We start from the raw sequence: 19,475 nt of genomic DNA on the forward strand, positions 1-19,475 counted from the left end.
ATGAAGAGGCTCTCTGCTGGGCATCCATAACTCACCGCGGCAGAGCTACCTCTACCTCCACTGGTTAAATCCAATCATTTTTAAACAGCTCCCTCCTCTTCTCTAGTCTAATGCCCTTTTCAAAATAAACAATGCATTCACTAATGGAGTCGAGAAATTAGTATAGATGTGAATAGGACAATTCTTATTGGACAAATGGAATGTAAGCAGGACAGATAGGATTTCTCAAGTTGGCTCTCTGATCTTTGTGCATCAATATTTATTTTGGTCCAGACTCTAGTGTATGATTGTATAACAATGGGATTGCAGTGAATGCATGGTTTTATCATGGCTCTGCATTACATCTGAATTACAATCACATCAGATCTGTTCGGTTCTAATTCTCAGAGTAAAATCTCAACGAAAGCTATGAAAGCTCAAACCAAGTTTATTCTTCCCAGAGGGTCAAAACAGCTGCATTAGACAAACACATGTTTACAATAGTTGTGGTATATGTAGCCCACTTCAGGTGGAGTCTCCTCCTTTTCGCTAAACATTGTATCTTTATTGCTAGGCAGGAAACTAAGTGATACAGGCAATAACTTTTCTTTTCCCTTAGCGTGACCTGACCTGTCCTCGACCCCCTTCATCACTAATCCATGGCTCTCTCCCCTTATCAATGCCTGCCACATGTGATCACTTTCCCTACACTCAGTACATTCCAAGCTTAATTGCACACACCATATACCTTCGTCCTACAGATAACCATTAACCTCTGGTGTAGCCCCTCGGCTATGGCACCCCTCAGGTCTCTATTACAACTAATGATTAAAATCCAAACCTATCAGATCTTTTCACATCAGATCTTTTTCAGAGCTGATCGGTTAAAATGCCTGTTTTTTGTTTATGTAACTAGGCAATTTAAATAAGAATTTTTATTTATTTACAATGACGACCTACCCCGGCGAAACCCGATCAACGCTGGACCAATTGTGCACCGCCCTATGGGACTCCCAACCATGACTGGATGTGATGCAGCCTGGATTCAAAACAAGATCCCACCAACTACAGGTGGAAAAGTATGATCCCCAATCAGAGACAACGATAGACAGCTGTCTCTGATTGGGAACCATACCCGGCCAACAAAGAAATAGAAAACATAGATTGCCCACCTTAGTCACACCCTGACCCTGACACCTCTTGCACTGAGATGCAGTGTCTTAGACCACTGCGCCACTCGGGAGCCCAGTTAGTGAAACTAATATCAGAATTGTGCTGCCTGTGCACCATGTTTTGCGGTGATACGCACTGTGGCTCCAATGCGCATCCACAGCCCTGTGCGTGCTGTGCCAGCTCCCCGCACTTGCAGTGCGAAAGTGGGCATCTGTCCAGGATGCGTTGTGCCAGCTCTACGCTCCAGACCTCCAGTGCGCCTCCACAGCCCAGTATATCCTGTGCCGGCCATACGTACTGTGTCTCCAGTGCGCCTTCACATCCCATTGCGTCCTGTGCCAGCTCCATGCACCCGGACTCCAGTGCGTGTCTCCAGCCTGGTACGTCCTGCGCCTGCTCCACGCACGAAGCCTCCAGTGAGGATCCATGGCCCGGAGCCTCCAGTGAGGATCCATGGCCCGGAGCCTCCAGTGAGGATCCATGGCCCGGAGCTTCCAGTGAGGATCCATGGCCCGGAGCCTCCAGTGAGGATCCATGGCCCGGAGCCTCCAGTGAGGATCCATGGCCCGGAGCCTCCAGTGAGGATCCATGGCCCGGAGCCTCCAGTGAGGATCCATGGCCCGGAGCCTCCAGTGAGGATCCATGGCCCGGAGCCCCCAGTGAAGATCCATGGCCCGGAGCCCCCAGCAACGGTTCCCAGTCCGGAGCCTTCTGCGACGATCTACTGTCCGGAGTCCCCGGCGACGGTCTACGGTTCAATTCCACCGGCGATGATTCAAGGCCCGGAGCTTCCAGCGACGATCTCCGCACCGCAGGCGCCACTGAAGTTGGCGGAGCGGGGTCTGCGTCCCACACCGGAGCCGCCACCGAGGGTAGATGCCCACCCGGACCCTCCCCTATAGGTTCAGGTTTGCGGCCGGAGTCCGCAACTTTGGGGGGGGGGGGGGGGTACTGTCACGCCCTGGCTGTCTATTTGGTTAGGTCAGGGTGTGACTAGGGTGGGCAATCTGTGTTTTCTATTTCTTTGTTGGCCGGGTATGGTTCCCAATCAGAGGCAGCTGTCTATTGTTGTCTCTGATTGGGGACCATACTTAGGCAGCCTTTTTCCACCTGTAGTTGGTGGGATCTTATTTTTGTTACTGTGCTGTTTAGCCATACTAGACGTTACGTTTTGTTTTGTATTTTTTTTTTTTTTTTCGGTGTTCATTTAATACATTTAAAATGTAAGCTAACGACGCTGCACCTTGGTTCGATCCTTCCATCGACGACCGTAACAATGTCATTAAATCTAACCTTCAGATGTCAACAAATCTAACTTTCCGAAGACCTAACTTGTAAAATGACTTAACAAAAATCTAACTTGTAAAATCTGAGCCTTCTTGGGGAGACACTCCACACAGCAATCTCTTCTCTCAGCCCTCCAAGTTTGTTAAAAGTTATTGAAACTTCAACACTCTGTGAACTAGTGTATCACACACACTCATATTTTACTTCTAGTGACGTATCAAAATCTTTCTCCAGCATCTGCTCCTCTCACTGTAGGTAAGGGGGAAAATCCATCACCCTCCCCCAGGGTTTGCATAAGCCTCTCAGAGAGGTGAGGTGGGGCTAGTGGGCTATTTGCTGCCACGTCCTGGGATTTGCCCTGTCTTCTCATCTTTGATATGTGAACACTCCACTCTTTATTCTGGTGTGGGTGTCCTGGTCAGGGCTTAGATTTTATCCATGGTTCTGACAGAGGCACTAGGTGGTCAAGTCAGACCACACACTTTCAGGGACATAGTCTAGTTTAATGTTGAATTGTCATGGAACATTTATATGGACATTGATGTCAATGAAGCCATACATGACACGGATTTATCACGCTTATTTTGGGAAAATGAAAGACTTATATACCATCCATGCTGCGCCACCCAAAATATGTTCCATCCTTTCTGAATGAGACCACTGCTGTCTTTTCTTTTTCAATCCAAAACATCCCCTGTTGTGTGGATCTTTAAAAAAAAAACTTCAATAAAAACACACTTGACCGGCATACACTGGGGATCCTCTTCTCTCAACTGGAACACATTAAGTTCACTGTGATAAACAGCTTGCTTAGAGACTCTAAGTTGAACATTGATGTTTGATCTTTCATTTGTGGTCTCACACATGGGGCGCTCTTTGTGTGTGTTGTTGTAGCCCGTAGGCACAGTGGGCTCTGTGTGCAGGCCAGACAGGGGCACTGGGCCAAGCGGACAGAGAGATACAGAGCTCATCTCTAAAGCTGGCTTGACCCTCTCATACAGTCATACAGGGGGAGTGTGTGACCAGGGCCAACACAGCTGTTTAGACACAGGGTCTGGGAGAATGGGAAGACGGGAGGCAGAAAGGCGGGAGGATGGGAGGGGGAAACGACTCAATATGCAATCAGGCAAAGCTGTTCTGTGTGCTGCAGTTTTGGTCAGATTTAGAAAGAAACTGCAATCCACACTGGGTTTTGAATATTTCCTTCCATGCATGGCACAAGTTCACGTCAGAGTATGAACGCAAAATAACTTCTGGTAACTAGTCACCATAAAATACATTTTGCTCAGGTACGCTACCATACTGTATCTGTACTACTCTTAGCTATTCTGTAAAACATTACTAAAAGAGCCAAGGAAAATATAATGACTGCAGGTATAACTGATGAATGAGTTCTTACAGCAGAACTCTCTCTGTTAAGTGTGTTCCTTATTATCGATCAAACTGAACAACCTGATGGAACTGAGTGAAAGTCACCTTGATATAATTCTGGTAATCAATCATTTCCAAACCGCTCTTTGTTGTGGTTGGCAGTACCATTAGCATGTTTGGGGAAGGAACGCATACAGGGTCTATAGTGATTAGCACGATGAAGGAACTTGTTTACCTATATTCCCTCTATTGGCTATTATTTCTGCTCTTCTTCACTAATTTCCCATGGATGGTTAATCTCCGATAATACAGTATTCCCATTAAAATGGATAGTCCCTCCCTCTATCTCTTGCTCTGTGTGTGTGGGTGTGTGGGTTGTGTGCGCATGTGTTTGTGTATTTTAAGCCTTCTCTGCTCAAACCAGTTGTATCATAATAGGGAAATCTACCATGAAATTAGTCAAAAATTACGATCTTAGAAGGTCAGAGATTGCCTAAGCTTTCTTTACTAAATCCTGGCGCTATCAATAACCAGTTCAGGAAGCTGGCATCACTTATTTGACATGGGTCATCTTTTCTTCAAATCTCAAGGCCAATTCATGTATCTTGGAATTCATTGTCTGTCATAGAAAAAGTATCTCCTTTTATAGGTAAGAAACAATATAGAAATTCCTTCACTCATCCAGAAAATATGCACCATTCGTTTATACAGTACACCAGGCTTCATCAACACAGTACAAAACAGCACCTGTACAATATCCGCCTGGATGTAATGCTTTGTGGTCATGGTCATTGACTTCTCCATACACTGGAGCATTGTCTGTCTTCCTGCCAGCCTTCACTATGACAGCATGAGGAAACAACTTGCTGAACACCTGGTCTGGGATCAGGGTGCATCAAACTTGGCCTTTGGTCTCAGTTGGGCTGCAGTGGGAGTGGAACCTATGGTTTCCTGAAGTAGTTTGTGTGTGTTGGAGACATATGTCTGTACCTGGTGTTATGTAATCCCAGCCTTCACCATCTGCCTGGAGGCCCAGGCGTTCAGAGCCTGCCAGACTCCCTCTCAATCCAACACCACCGGAGCTCTGTCATTCAGGGCTTTTTAATCTAGCCACCATTCTTTGCCTTGTTCCACTTACCCAACATAAATGTGTACAAATAAGCTGTATTAGTGTTACCTGCAGGCTCCCACTCCTATTGGCTCAATGCTGGAAGGAGAAAAGAAGATGTTAAATGTGTGTGAGAGAGAGAGCTGGGTCTTGTGGTGCCCACAGTTTGTTGACATGAGGGCCCAGTGCAAGGTGGGAGTTATTGGAAAATAAATAATAAATCACCTCACCTCAGTGACAGGGAGTGTCCCTCGCAGTGCACATCTCCTGTGTGGGTGTCGACCAGCCTGTGTTCCTCTGATTGCTTCCCATCGTAATGCACATGCTTATATCATAGAAAGTATGTGAAATTATAATGGACCTATATACAGTGCCTTGCGAAAGTATTCGGCCCCCTTGAACTTTGCGACCTTTTGCCACATTTCAGGCTTCAAACAAAGATAAAAAACTGTATTTTTTTGTGAAGAATCAACAACAAGTGGGACACAATCATGAAGTGGAACGACATTTATTGGATATTTCGAACTTTTTTAACAAATCAAAAACTGAAAAATTGGGCGTGCAAAATTATTCAGCCCCCTTAAGTTAATACTTTGTAGCGCCACCTTTTGCTGCGATTACAGCTGTAAGTCGCTTGGGGTATGTCTAAAACAGCAGTTTTCAGTTCTTTCCACAGATTCTCGATTGGATTCAGGTCTGGACTTTGACTTGGCCACTCTAACACCTGGATATGTTGATTTTTGAACCATTCCATTGTAGATTTTGCTTTATGTTTTAGATCATTGTCTTGTTGGAAGACAAATCTCCGTCCCAGTCTCAGGTCTTTTGCAGACTCATCAGGTTTTCTTCCAGAATGGTCCTGCATTTGGCTCCATCCATCTTCCCATCAATTTTAACCATCTTCCCTGTCCCTGCTGAAGAAAAGCAGGCCCAAACCATGATGCTGCCACCACCATGTTTGACAGTGGGGATGGTGTGTTCAGCTGTGTTGCTTTTACGCCAAACATAACGTTTTGCATTGTTGCCAAAAAGTTCAATTTTGGTTTCATCTGACCAGAGCACCTTCTTCCACATGTTTGGTGTGTCTCCCAGGTGGCTTGTGGCAAACTTTAAACAACACTTTTTATGGATATCTTTAAGAAATGGCTTTCTTCTTGCCACTCTTCCATAAAGGCCAGATTTGTGCAATATACGACTGATTGTTGTCCTATGGACAGAGTCTCCCACCTCAGCTGTAGATCTCTGCAGTTCATCCAGAGTGATCATGGGCCTCTTGGCTGCATCTCTGATCAGTCTTCTCCTTGTATGAGCTGAAAGTTTAGAGGGACGGCCAGGTCTTGGTAGATTTGCAGTGGTCTGATACTCCTTCCATTTCAATATTATCGCTTGCACAGTGCTCCTTGGGATGTTTAAAGCTTAAATCTTTTTGTATCCAAATCCGGCTTTAAACTTCTTCACAACAGTATCTCGGACCTGCCTGGTGTGTTCCTTGTTCTTTATGATGCTCTCTGCGCTTTTGACGGACCTCTGAGACTATCACAGTGCAGGTGCATTTATACGGAGACTTGATTACACACAGGTGGATTGTATTTACCATCATTAGTCATTTAGGTCAACATTGGATCATTCAGAGATCCTCACTGAACTTCTGGAGATCGTTTGCTGCACTGAAAGTAAAGGGGCTGAATAATTTTGCACGCCCAATTTTTCAGTTTTTGATTTGTTAAAAAAGTTTGAAATATCCAATAAATGTCGTTCCACTTCATGATTGTGTCCCACTTGTTGATTCTTCACAAAAAAATACAGTTTTATATCTTTATGTTTGAAGCCTGAAATGTGGCAAAAGGTCGCAAAGTTCAAGGGGGCCGAATACTTTCGCAAGGCACTGTATATTTAAAAAATAACTGCCCTTTATCTGGCCTGCAAATTGATTTTGACAAACAAATCGGTCCCCAAAAAATGTTTCATTTCAAAATCCCACTGTGGCCCTCAAGCCAAAAAGTTTGCCCAGCCCTGCTCTAACGAGTACTCATGCAGCCCACCAAGGATGCATCATTATGGAGCTAGACTAGAGTGAGTGAGAAATGGATAAGGTGCTCCTATGGCCTGAATAACATCCTGACCTTTCTTACTGTGAGACGCTGCTGTGAGTTCTCCACAAGCTCTTTCCATTTCCCATAAGGCACCTTGACTTAGGCAGTTCATACTCAGAGGTGATTTAGCAGACTACCTCTCACTTCAGGACATCAAAATCAGAATTTATTGAAGGACTCAAAACAAGCTGGGCGGCATTACAGCTAAAGCCAAGACAGGTTTATAGTCAGAGGCAAAAGTCTGAAAAAGCCATGAACAATTTTCCCTTTACAGAGAACATGGAGACAGTCTGGTGGCTTTTGTAAATATTGAGTGGAGGGGTGTTCCAGTAACATGGTCTGCACATTCATCTGTGGAGAGAAGAGTACAAAGATGAGCACCCATGAGGATTCAGGGAGAGAGGATCTGTGTTTGATCACCCATCAGGTGTCAGCCATGTTTCGGTTGTTAAAAACACAGGAGAGGCTGCCGCTCACACTTGTTTGTGCCGAGCACATTTCTTCAAAGCCCCTCCACAGCTCTGTAGCGCCTCATTTAAATAGAACGTTTGTTTCAGCTGGTAGCGTTGGTGGAGCTCCTGTTGACACAGGACATTTTCCCCATGAAAACGCATCACTGTTTCCTCTCCTCTGTGTTTGCTTTAATGAAGGTGATTAATGACAACATCTAAGATCCAAAGGCTATCAAACGATTTGTGGCACTCTCGAAATCAATCCTAATTTTTACACATTGCTACATATAATGACAGAGCCTACTGTAGATGGGGAAATAATAAACGCATCACATGCATGTTAGGAAAGCCTGAATCTACAGAATTGACAAGAAACACAGGAACTTAACATGCTCTCCTTATATCAGACGTGTAATTATCCCTGAATTTAGCCAGTAGCCTTTTACATAGAATGTATTTGGCATACATGTACATATTTTAACATCACTAAGATATACACTGATATTTCTTGAGTTGAAGTTGCTGTCAGGCTTTTGTAAGTATATGGAACGTACCGTCTTAACCCATGCACACAGACAGCTTTAAGTTTTAAAGTAATAAAAAAATAAAGAATGAAATGTATTCCTGCATACTACGAGATGGTAAATGTTAGTGCCTACTGCATCACACTCCATATCACTTCGCCCCATATGAAGAAATAGTTTGCTATTTTGGAACCCCCTGGCAGCCATAGTGGATCACCACAGACCCAGAGCTCATTTATCTTTTGTCAGAGATGAAGCCAAACTAACGCCATCTCCTGAAGCCGCTAAAGAATGAGGGACATAGGGAGGGTAAAAATAAACCTGGAGCTCAGGTAACTACACAGAGCAGTCACTCCACAAGTAATGGGTGGCTTCTTAAAAGTGGAACTCTGTTCGGAACTCTCTCTCTCTCTCACTCTGCCAGATAATTATGTTGTTTTGTCTCCAATAAACTTAATTTAAGCTCTTTGCCTGTCTTCATTTACAGGGATACAACAGAGCTTCATTAAAAATAATTGAATAATTGTTTGACGAGCTGAAACATGTTGGATGATTATTCAAAAATTCGGAAAGCACCTTACCTGTAACGGCAGATTTCCTCCTCTTCGTCTGAAGAGGAGTAAGGATCGGACCAAGATGCGGCGTGGTAAGTGTTCATGACGATTTTAATAAGAAAAGCACTGAACACTATGAAATACAAAAACAATAAACGAATACGTGAAATAACCAAACCGAACCAGTACCATGTGGCGACAAACACACGGAAACAAACACCCACAAACCAACAGTGAAACCCAGGCTACCCAAATATGGTTCTCAATCAGGGACAACGATAAACAGCTGCCTCTGATTGAGAATCATATCAGGTCAAACACAGAAATAGAAAAAACATAGAAACACAAACATAGACTGCCCACCCCAACTCACACCCTGACCATACTAAATAAAGACAAAACAAAGGAAATAAAGGTCAGAACGTGACATTACCATTGGCACGGATAGGTAAAAAGTAAACAAGCGTTTACCAGACCGCATTAGGCGATGCAAATCCAATATTGATGAACATGCAAAATTATCATGTGGACATTGGGTAACATTTCTTTAAAATGTTTGACATTATGATGATAGTAAAATACTATAATTTCATAATTTGATTGAAAACAGATGATTAAGGGGTTTGAGGGGCACATAAGGGTAAATACATATGGTAGCTTGGAAATCGCAGTCAGTGTCAGTGTGCCACAAATCACTCTGCTCCCCCTACATCACCACCATGAATATACAACCCATGTGACTTCCCATCCCTTCAAGCTCTGTGTCTAGAAACAGGATTGAACAGGCCTGTATTATGATAAGCACTAGCCATGAGAATAATACATCACATTGACAAGGCAATGATGGGTCATACTCCAAATGAGCGGTCTGTGGATCCTAACTCTGAGCCATGTCTTGGTGACAACCACGTATCGCTGATACAGAAGACCCTGCTGTGGCTGACTCTCTGGCTCCCTTTCTCCTTGTCTGTCTCTATCTCCACACTCCAGGGCAGCTCCAGCCCAGAGTCAGAGCCAGGTCCTGGGGAGGGGGATAAACACCCTGCCCCCATGCACACACAGCCAGTGTGACTACTGTCACTGGGGAAACACACCATGACTAAAGAAAGGCCCCACTATGATTGTTTCTCCATGCCTGATGTGGCCTGATGATGGCTCATCCTTAGTCTGGAGATGAGACCCTGATGAAATGTCAGGAGTCAAACAGCATCAAATGAGAAATCGACAGACAAGCGGTGCATATGATGGAACATTAGATGTCTTGGTCTTCGAATGTCTCTTCACAGGTGGTAATATGGTGGTTCTGGTTCTGTGTGTATTCTCTATCCATCCTGCATTATGCCTGAACCCAAAACCATAAAGCCCAACACTGGATACTCATCCAAACAGGGTCGGAAGTTCAGCTGTTTCAGAACACATAGAGTTGTCACATTTATGCAGCAAACCACCAACAACAGTTAACTAGATATACACGGAAGGTAAACAAAACATTAAGGACATCTGCTCTTTCCATGACATAGACTGACCAGACGAATCCAGGTGAAAGCTGTGATCCCTTATTGAGGTTACTTGTTAAATCCACTTCAATCAGTGTAGGTTAAAGAATATTTTTTAAGCCTTGAGACAATTGAGATATGGATTGTGTATGTGTGACGTTCAGAGGGTGAATGATTTAAAGATTTAAGTGCCTTTGAACGGGTTATGGTAGTCAACATGGGCCAGCATCCCTGTGGAATGCTTTCGACACCGTGTACTGTAGAGTCTGTGCCCCGAATAATTGAGGCTGTTCTGAGGACAATATTAGGAAGGTGTTCCTAACGTTTGGTATACTCAGCATACATTACAAGTAATATGAAATATTAAATTATTGGGGATGAAAATGTATTGTTTTATGAAATGGTTAGCTAAGTGACATCTTCACTAACTTTAAGCATCAGCTGTCAGAGCAGCTTCCCGACCACTGCACCTGTACACAGCCTTTCTGTAAATAGCCCACCCAACTACCTCATCCCCATGTTGTTATTTATTTTTTGCTCATTTGCACCCCAGAGTCTCTACTTGCACATTTATCTTCTGCACATCTATCACTCCAGTGTTTATTGCTAAATTGTAATTATTTTGCCACTATGGCCTATTTATTGCCTTACCTCCCTAATCTTACTACATTTGCCCACACTGTATATAGACTTTCCAATTGTGTTATTGACTGTACGTTTGTTTATCCAATGTGTTGTTGTTTGTGTCGCACTGCTTTGCTTTATCTTGGCCAGGTCGCAGTTGTAAATTACAACTTGTTCTCAACTGGCTTACCTGGTTAAATAAAGGTGTTTGAGAGGCCAACCAAAACTGTTCCCAGTAAGTAAAGATTCCATACTATTTGCAGTGCACATCTCCTGACTTTCTTTTAATCAACCACCCAAAAATACATCTTTGTTGGTGCGACCCTGGCCAGCCAGGCAGCACTCGCTAAGTTTATCTTCGGAAAATAGATCAACAGTGCTTTAATATGTTTCCCCTGTAATGGTCTCCTTTCCCATTGCACTAGGCCCGTTTTTAGTTATTTGCTGCTGGGCATGGCTTCTAAATATAATCTGAATTCCAGTTTGACTATCTCGCTTAGCAGCCTTAATTTGAAGGCAGGCTGTCCTCAGCCTGGGAATGTCAATGGCAGTTCATTTGCACAGGCTGCTTTGCATTGCCTTTGTACTCAGTAATACAGAGCACAGAATTCCTAGTGAAGTTTTAGTAGAAACGCTTGGCATGCTATTCCCTCATGCAAAAAAGCCCTCTGCTCTGGCCGTATTCCCATTGTTTGGTCATCTATTTAGTTAGGTTTTACTGATGACTTGATTATGAGTAGTGAGGCACCAATTACTTTCATAACAACAGCAATGAGCTGTGATCACAATTCTCCTTTTCGGTAACACAGTTTTTGGTAACACAGTTGTTACAATACACAATTAAAAACACAAAGTGATTCATTTTGTGCACACTTCTTATGGTCTTCTTATGGTCTTCAAATACTTCAAATACAACTAAAATAGTGTATCATAGCCAATAATGTATTTTTTCAAGAATGAATTTAAACACAAAAATCCTACTCTTGCAATATCAATAATACAACATGAGCTTTCAGGCAGCAGGCACAGAGAGGGCCCCTAATTGAGTTCATAATTAGCAGAGCTTGTGGGGAGGCAAAATGACTTATCAGGCCACGGACAAGTATGTGACCAGTGGGTCCTTGAAAAGGCCTTTGAACAATCATTATCAAACACTTGATATTACAGGCTCAGAAAATGGTGGGCTGCTCAGTGGGAGGTCAAATTAAATTCATGTGAAAGTAAAATACCTAACAATTACAGAATTATGAGAAATATTCTAAAACAGTGGAGAGGCAGTATGGATTAATCCTGCAATTTCAGTCAAGGTAGACAGGGGTATACTGCATGATGTCTGCACTCATTACCACTACCTTTATCTCATCTTTGAAGTTCCACAAAATTGCTATTAATATATAATGTAGGAGATATAACAATATAGCTGATTCCTTTAGTACAAAAATGTAAGAATAACGCGAGAACAAGTACTATTTTCACAATATGATTATCTTCATAAGGCAGGAATTCTATGATGAGAGGGGAACAGTCTGCATTTTTCTTTGCAGATTTGCATTACAGCTTCTGCATCGCAGTGTAAGAGTATTTACTAAAAAAGGCACCGAGAGATAGAGAGATGGAGGTGGATATGGAGAGATGGAGGTGGAAAGAAACAGAGTTGGGAGATTGAGATGGCTGCCCAGTCATTTGGCACTTAGATCCAGCTGGGTTATGTGAAGGAGCTGGCTGCCTAATGAGCCTGTGTTACCCCAGAGAGTTCACTCCTCTCACCCCACACTGTAGGGGGAAGGACTCTATACACTCAACTCCATGCCTATCACATGCCTGGCCTCTCCAACACACAGCAGGGAGCTGATACTAACATAACCTATCTGTGACATTGTTCATGCCATACACAGTCAGTGGCAATAATCAAGTTATATGTAGTTATCATACACATAACTTGCAATGAACCATGTACAGCATAATTTGCTGTATGTCATCTGTATGTCAGATCATATGTGAAGTGTATTTGCCTCTGCTGGGTAACTAACAGATTTCACAATACAAATACCCTTACATCATTCACTATAATGACCACCTGGTCAGGTCGTGATGGACAGTCACAATTTGTTTAACAAAACAGATTTTATTTTGAGGGGGGGCAGTTTTTAACATTGAGTGCTTGTCCACAGGGCCTGTCTAGCCTTCTTAAGCTTGTAAAATCCTTGCCTAATGGTCTTTGCTTTGTGAGGCCACAGTCAAGGTTCAACCTCTGCAGAGGAGTAGTCCCAAGACAGTTGTAAATTCCAATAAAAGACTCCCACCAAAGTGAGCATGACTGAGTTATTCTGTTAAAGAGGGAGGGGGACCTAGCTCCAGTGGGCCCTCTTTCCATTACCATAGCTCCCTAGTGCCTAAAGGCCTAGCCCCTCTCTGTTGGGTAAATGTTTACCCTACCATAAGAAATAAAGATGAATACAGAGGCCAGCATCGGCATGGGCAGGGAGATAATGAGGTACTATTACCCTGGCCTCCCTGTCTCGGACCGAGCCAGCGCTCATTATAGCTGAGGTGATGGGGAGGAGAGTCTAATGCAGTCAGTCAGGAAGATTTGCTCTCAACCAGAGAGAGGTTTCCTTCACACTAAAAGAGAGAGGATGAAATCAACAGTGAAAATATTTGAACAGTCTATTCAAACACCTTGTGGATGGAGTGTAGGCAGGCGGCAGAGAGCAGTTGTTGAGAATAGAAGATGAGGAGATGGCTAAGACACTCAGGCAGTTTCATTTGGGTTTTGTCATGGGCTGCCAAAGTGCCTTTGATTTACTGAGGCAGCTATTGATAATTAATTGTATCATCTGTTTCCTCTCCCATTCAAGCCAAGAAAAGTGAACCCAAACTGCTCTTCAGAAGCCTGGGTACAATTCACACCATCATAGAGGGTGATTGGACTTGAGCTGGCTGGATGTGCATGTCAACAGATGGCAGTTATAACTTCAACACTTTCAATCTCAATCCCAGGGAGAAAACTCACTCTTATGACACAAGAATTTAGGCAAGTTATGGAGACAACTGTGCCTTCAGAAAATATTCAGACCCCTTTACTTTTCTATTTAATTGTTTTATTTTGTTGTGTTGCAGACTGAACTTAAAAAGCTTTTGTGTCACTGGCCTACGCACAATACCCCGTAATGTCAAAGTGGAATTATGTTTTTAGATTTTTTTTTGTAATTAACTAAAAATGAAAAGATGAAATGTCTTGAGTCAATAAGTATTCAAACCTTATTTTATGGCAAGCCTAAATAAGTTCAGGAGTAAATATTTGCTTATCAAGTCAAATAATAAGTTGTATGGACTCACTCCATGTGTGCAAGAATACTGTTTAACATGATTTTTGACTGACTACCTCAACTCTGTACCCCACATATACAATTATTTGTAAGGTCTCAGTCGAGCAATGATTGTCACGACTTCTGCCGAAGTCGGTTCCTCTCCTTGTTCGGGCAGCGTTCGGCGGTCGACGTCACCGGTCTTCTAGCCATCGCCGATCCATATTTCATTTTCCATTTGTTTTGTCTTGTTTTCCCACACACCTGGTTTTCATTCCCTCATTACATGTTGTGTATTTAAACCCTCTGTTCCCCCATGTCTTGTGTGGTATTGTTTGTTGTAAGTGCTTGTGCACATTGTTGTCTGGTGCGGGTTTTGTACCCATTCTTTATTATTCTGGATGCCGGTGGTTATATATATATATATATAGATTAAACTGCTCCGGTTATTACCCAGTTCTGCTCTCCTGCGTCTGACTTCGCTGCCACCAGTTACGCACCCCCTTACAGAATACCACACCCGAATATGGAGTCAGCAGGAGCAGGTGCCCCTGGTATGGAGGTCAAGGAGCGTGTCCAGGAACACACAGAGATGCCCCACCATCTCGGCGCCGCCATGGACCGCGTCGTCCAAGCTATGGACCGCTGGGAGAGACGGAGAGCTCCTCCAGCACCTCCACCAGCGCAACAGGGGTCTCCACTACTCGCTCCCATTGCACCCAGTTCCAGTGTGATTCGCCCCGACCTCCGCGGAGAAGACGATGGGATGGCTGCCCACTCCCAGGGTGGAGTTACACCTGGCAACCGTACACCCGGCTCCTTCGGCCGTGAAAGGGTGTCCACCCTCATCTCATGCCTCTCTGGGAGAGCCCTGGAGTGGGCCAATGCCATGTGGGTGGAAGGAGATGCGGTGCTGGACCACTTTGAGGAGTTCACCCACCCGGGGGTGGTCTTTGACCACCCGCCCGAGGGTAGAGCGGTGCAGTGAAGTGCTTACAACCTGGTGCGTATCCGGGAGGGAGAAGATTGTAAGACGGCGTTCAGTACGACCTCAGGGCATTGTGAGTACCTCGTCATGCCATACGGGTTGATGAATGTTCCATCAGTCTTCCAAGCCTTTGTAGACAAGATTTTCAGGGACCTGCACGGGCAGGGCGTAGTGGTATATATTGATGACATTCTGATATACTCCGCTACACGCGCCGAACATGTGTCCCTGGTGCGCAAGGTGCTTTGTCAACTGTTGGAGCATGACCTGTACGCCAAGGCAGAGAAATGCCTTTTATTTCAACAGTCCGTCTCCTTCCTAGGGTACCACATTTCCACCTCAAGAGTTGAGATGGAGAGTGACCGCATCTCAGTCCTTCGTAATTGGCCGACTCCCACCACGGTAAAGGAGGTGCAGCGGTTTCTAGGGTTTTCCAACTACTATCGGAGGTTTATACAGGGTTTAGGTCAGGTAGCGGCTCCCATTACCTCACTGCTGATGGGGGGACCGGTATGTTTGCAGTGGTCGGCTGAGGCGGACAGGGCTTTTGGTCACCTGAGGGCTCTGTTTACCTCGGCTCCCAAGCTGGCCCATCCGGATCCCTCTTTGGCATTCATAATGGAGGTGGATGAGTCCGAGGATGGGATAGGAGCCGTGTTCTCTCAGTGCTCGGGTACGCCACCGAAGCTCCGCCCCTGTGCCTTCTTCTCGAGGAAGTTCAGCCCGGCGGAGCAAAACTATGACATGGGGGACCGGGAGCTGTTGGCTGTCGTCAAGGCATTGAGGGCGTGGAGACATTGGCTTGAGGGGGCTAAACACCCTTTTCTCATCTGGACTGACCACCGCAATCTAGAGCACATCCGGCCTGGTGAGGAGAACCCTAGCCAGGCAAGGTGGGCCATGTTTTTCACTCGTTTTGTTTTCACCCTAACTTACAGACCAGGTTCCCAGAACGTGAAGGCAGACGCACTGTCCCGGCTGTATGACACAGAGGAGCGGCCCATGGATCTCACCCCCATACTCCCGGCCTCCTGCCTGGTGGCGCCGGTAGTGTGGGAGCTGGACGCGGACATTGAGGAGGCGCTACATGCAGAGCCCATTCCCTGTACGTTCTGTCAGCTGTCCGTGGCCGGCTGATCTATTGGGCCCATACATCACCCTCCTCTGGTCACCCAGGCATCGGTCGGACGGTGCGCTGTCTGAGTGGGAAGTACTGGTGGCCCACTTTGGCTAAGGACGTGAGGGTTTATGTTTCCTCCTGCTCGGTGTGCGCCAGTGTAAGGCTCCTAGGCACCTGCCCAGAGGTAAGTTACACCCCTTACCCATTCCACAACGTCCGTGGTAGCACCTGTCGGTGGATTTCCTTACCGAACTACCTCACCTCACAGGGTAACACCACTATCCTGGTCGTTGTGGACTGTTTTTCTAAGTCCTGCCGTCTCCTCCCGCTGCCCGGTCTCCCTATGTCCCTACAGACTGCGGAGGCCTTGTTAACACACACTCTCCCCCTTCCAGTGGTATCAGCCGGTTCTAGCTCTTTGGCATCAGAGTCAGACCGAGGCTCCTGCGGTGGACGACTGGTTCCGGTGCACGGAGGAGACATGGGACGCAGCTCATGTTCACCTTCAGCGTACCATGCTGTGCCAGAAAGCCAGCGTGGACCGTCACCGGGTCTGGCTCTCGAACCTCCACCTGCCTCTACACCTGCTCTGCCGGAAGCTGGGTCTGCGGTTTGTGGGGCCATTTAAAGTCCTGAGGAGACTGAACAAGGTTAGTTACAGTTTACAGCTTCCCCCCGATGACCGTATTCATCTACCCTGATTGATTTGCTATTGACAAATGTTCCACATAAATATTCTGCGGTTGGTGTTTTTTTTCTAATGATTTAAGTGACCATTGTGCTGTTAGAAATACTAAGGTTCCTAAGACAAACCCACGTTCTATTCATAAGAGACATTTGAAGTGTTTTAATGAGCAGGCTTTCTTTCATGATTTGTTTTATTTTGACTGGAACAAGATTGAGTTTATCCCTGATGTGGAAACTGCCTGGAAATTTTTTCATTATGTTTTTTTCTCCAAATAGTAAACAAACATGCCCAATTCCGCAGGTTCAGGGTGTAACTGTCGTCGTCATCTGATGAGGAAGAATCGGACCAAAGGGCAGCGTGGTAAGTGTTCATGACGTTATTTAACTGAACACTGAAACAAAAATAACAAAGTGCAAAACGAAACCGAAACAGTCCTGTCAGGTGCAGAACAATAAACAGAAAACAAGTACCACAAAACATAGGTGGGAAAAAGCTACCTAAGTATGGTTCCCAATCAGAGACAACGATAGTCAGTTGTCGCTGATTGAGAACCATACCCGGACGAAACAAAGAAATACAAAACATAGAAAAAGGAACATAGAATGCCCACCCAAATCACACCCTGACCAAACCAAAATAGAGACATAAAAAGCTCTCTAAGGTCAGGGCGTGACACAGGGTTAAAGGGCGGGATAATCCATGGTTTTCGTCTGAGCTGTCTTGTATTATTCACGACCATAATCTAGCCTGGGCTAAAGCAAGGAAATCATGTTCTGATGCTGATTGGCTTATTTTTAGGCAGTTACGAAACAAGTGTTCTTTTCTTCTCAGGAAGGCCAAGTCTGAATATTGTATGTCTGTTACCACTGATAACCTGAATGACCCTCCAACGTTTTGGAAGGCTATTAAGTATATGTCTGGTAACAGTAATGTTAATGAATTACCGTCATGTGTTTTGAAGGACTCTGTTGCTGTATATGACAAAACTGAAATGCTGAATTGTTTCAATGAGCACTTTGTATCATCTGGTAGGCTGTTTGGTTCAGTGTCCTCTGTCTCTGTACAACCCTGTGTGGATGAACCAGTGAGAGCTGGTCAAACTTTTAGCTTTTTGCCATTCTCAGTGCAGGTGGTACATAAAGCCCTGAAATCCTTAGATCAGAGAAATTCTGCAGGTAAATCTGGCTGATTTCATAGCTGAACCACTTACATATCTGTTCAATGTAACCCTGGAATGTAATGAAATTCTGAAAAACTGGAAATCAGCATTTGTCCTACCACTTTTAAAAGGGGGAGATCCAACTCTTTTAAATAATTATAGGTCATTCTCAAAGCTGTCACCCCTGGTGAAAATACTTGAAACCCTTGTGAGTGAACAGCTAAAAGAGTTTTTATTTACTAACTCTATTTTATCAATGTACCAATCGGGCTTCAGGAAGAAGCAAAGCACAATCTTTCAGAGCATGCAGTTGCATGGTTTGCTAACTATCTGACTGATAGAACTCAGTGCACTCAATTTGATGGGCTTATGTCTGTTAAATTGTCTGTCTTTAATGGTGTGTTCCAAGGCTCTGTACTCGGTCCTCTCTTATTCACTATTTATATAAATGATTTAGACAAAAATGTCCAAAATGCGCAACTCCATTTTTATGCTGATGATACTGTTATTTACTGTTGTGCCTCGTCTCTTAGAAAAGCTTTCCAGAGCTTGCAAACTGCTTTTCATACTGTTCCACATACCTTGTCTCAATTGAAGCTTAGCCTCAATACTGACAAAACTAAACTAATGGTGTTTTCTAAAGCAAGAAATAGACCGCTGAACCTTTCACCTATTACTACCAGGAGATTGAGGTTTTAACCTCATATAAATATCTTGGAATTTTAATTAATGACGGCCTCTCTTTTAAATTGCATATTCAACAATTTACAAAACAATTGAAGCTGAAATTGGGATTTTATTTTAGGAATAAGGCCTGTTTTTCTTTTGAAGCCAGAAGGAGGCTAGTATCAGCTACATTTATGCCTTTACTAGACTATGGGGATATTTTATATATGAATGCTTCCGCTCAGTGTTTGAGATCAATTGACACCCTTTACCATGGCACTTTGAGATTTATTTTAAACTGCAAAACCCTTACGCACCACTGCACTTTGTATACCAGGATTGGCTGGCCTTCTCTAGCCACTCGTAGGCTCAGGCACTGGTATACTTTTATTTACAAAGCCATGTTGGGATTACTACCTATTTATGTGGCCATTTTTATTGTTCAGAATGTGGTGGGTACTCTCTTCATTCGCTGGACTTTATCCTGCTAACTGTTCCAAATGTCCGAACTGAATTTGGTAAAAGGGCTTTTATGTACTCTGCGCCATCATCTTGGAACACCTTACAAAATACTTTTAAACTGGAAGAATTTGTCCCGATTGGTATTTTTAAATCACTGATGAATGATCTTGAGACTGATTCCCTGACCTGTCAATGTTTTTAATTTTCTGTTTTTGATTTTGTTATACTCTTGTGAATTCTATGGTTTTTACTAGATTACTTGTAGTTTTTCATGTTGTTTGTCTGTAATTTTTGTAATGACTTGGTGCTACCTATCTTGGCCAGGACGCTCTTGAAAAAGAGATTTAAAATCTCAATGAGCCATTCCTGGTTAAATAAAGGTTAAATAAAATAAAATAAAAAATGAACCCCTCGTTCCATGTG

Source organism: Oncorhynchus clarkii, chromosome 2 (assembly GCF_045791955.1).
Source record: "Oncorhynchus clarkii lewisi isolate Uvic-CL-2024 chromosome 2, UVic_Ocla_1.0, whole genome shotgun sequence".
Classification (NCBI taxonomy): Eukaryota; Metazoa; Chordata; class Actinopteri; order Salmoniformes; family Salmonidae; genus Oncorhynchus; species Oncorhynchus clarkii.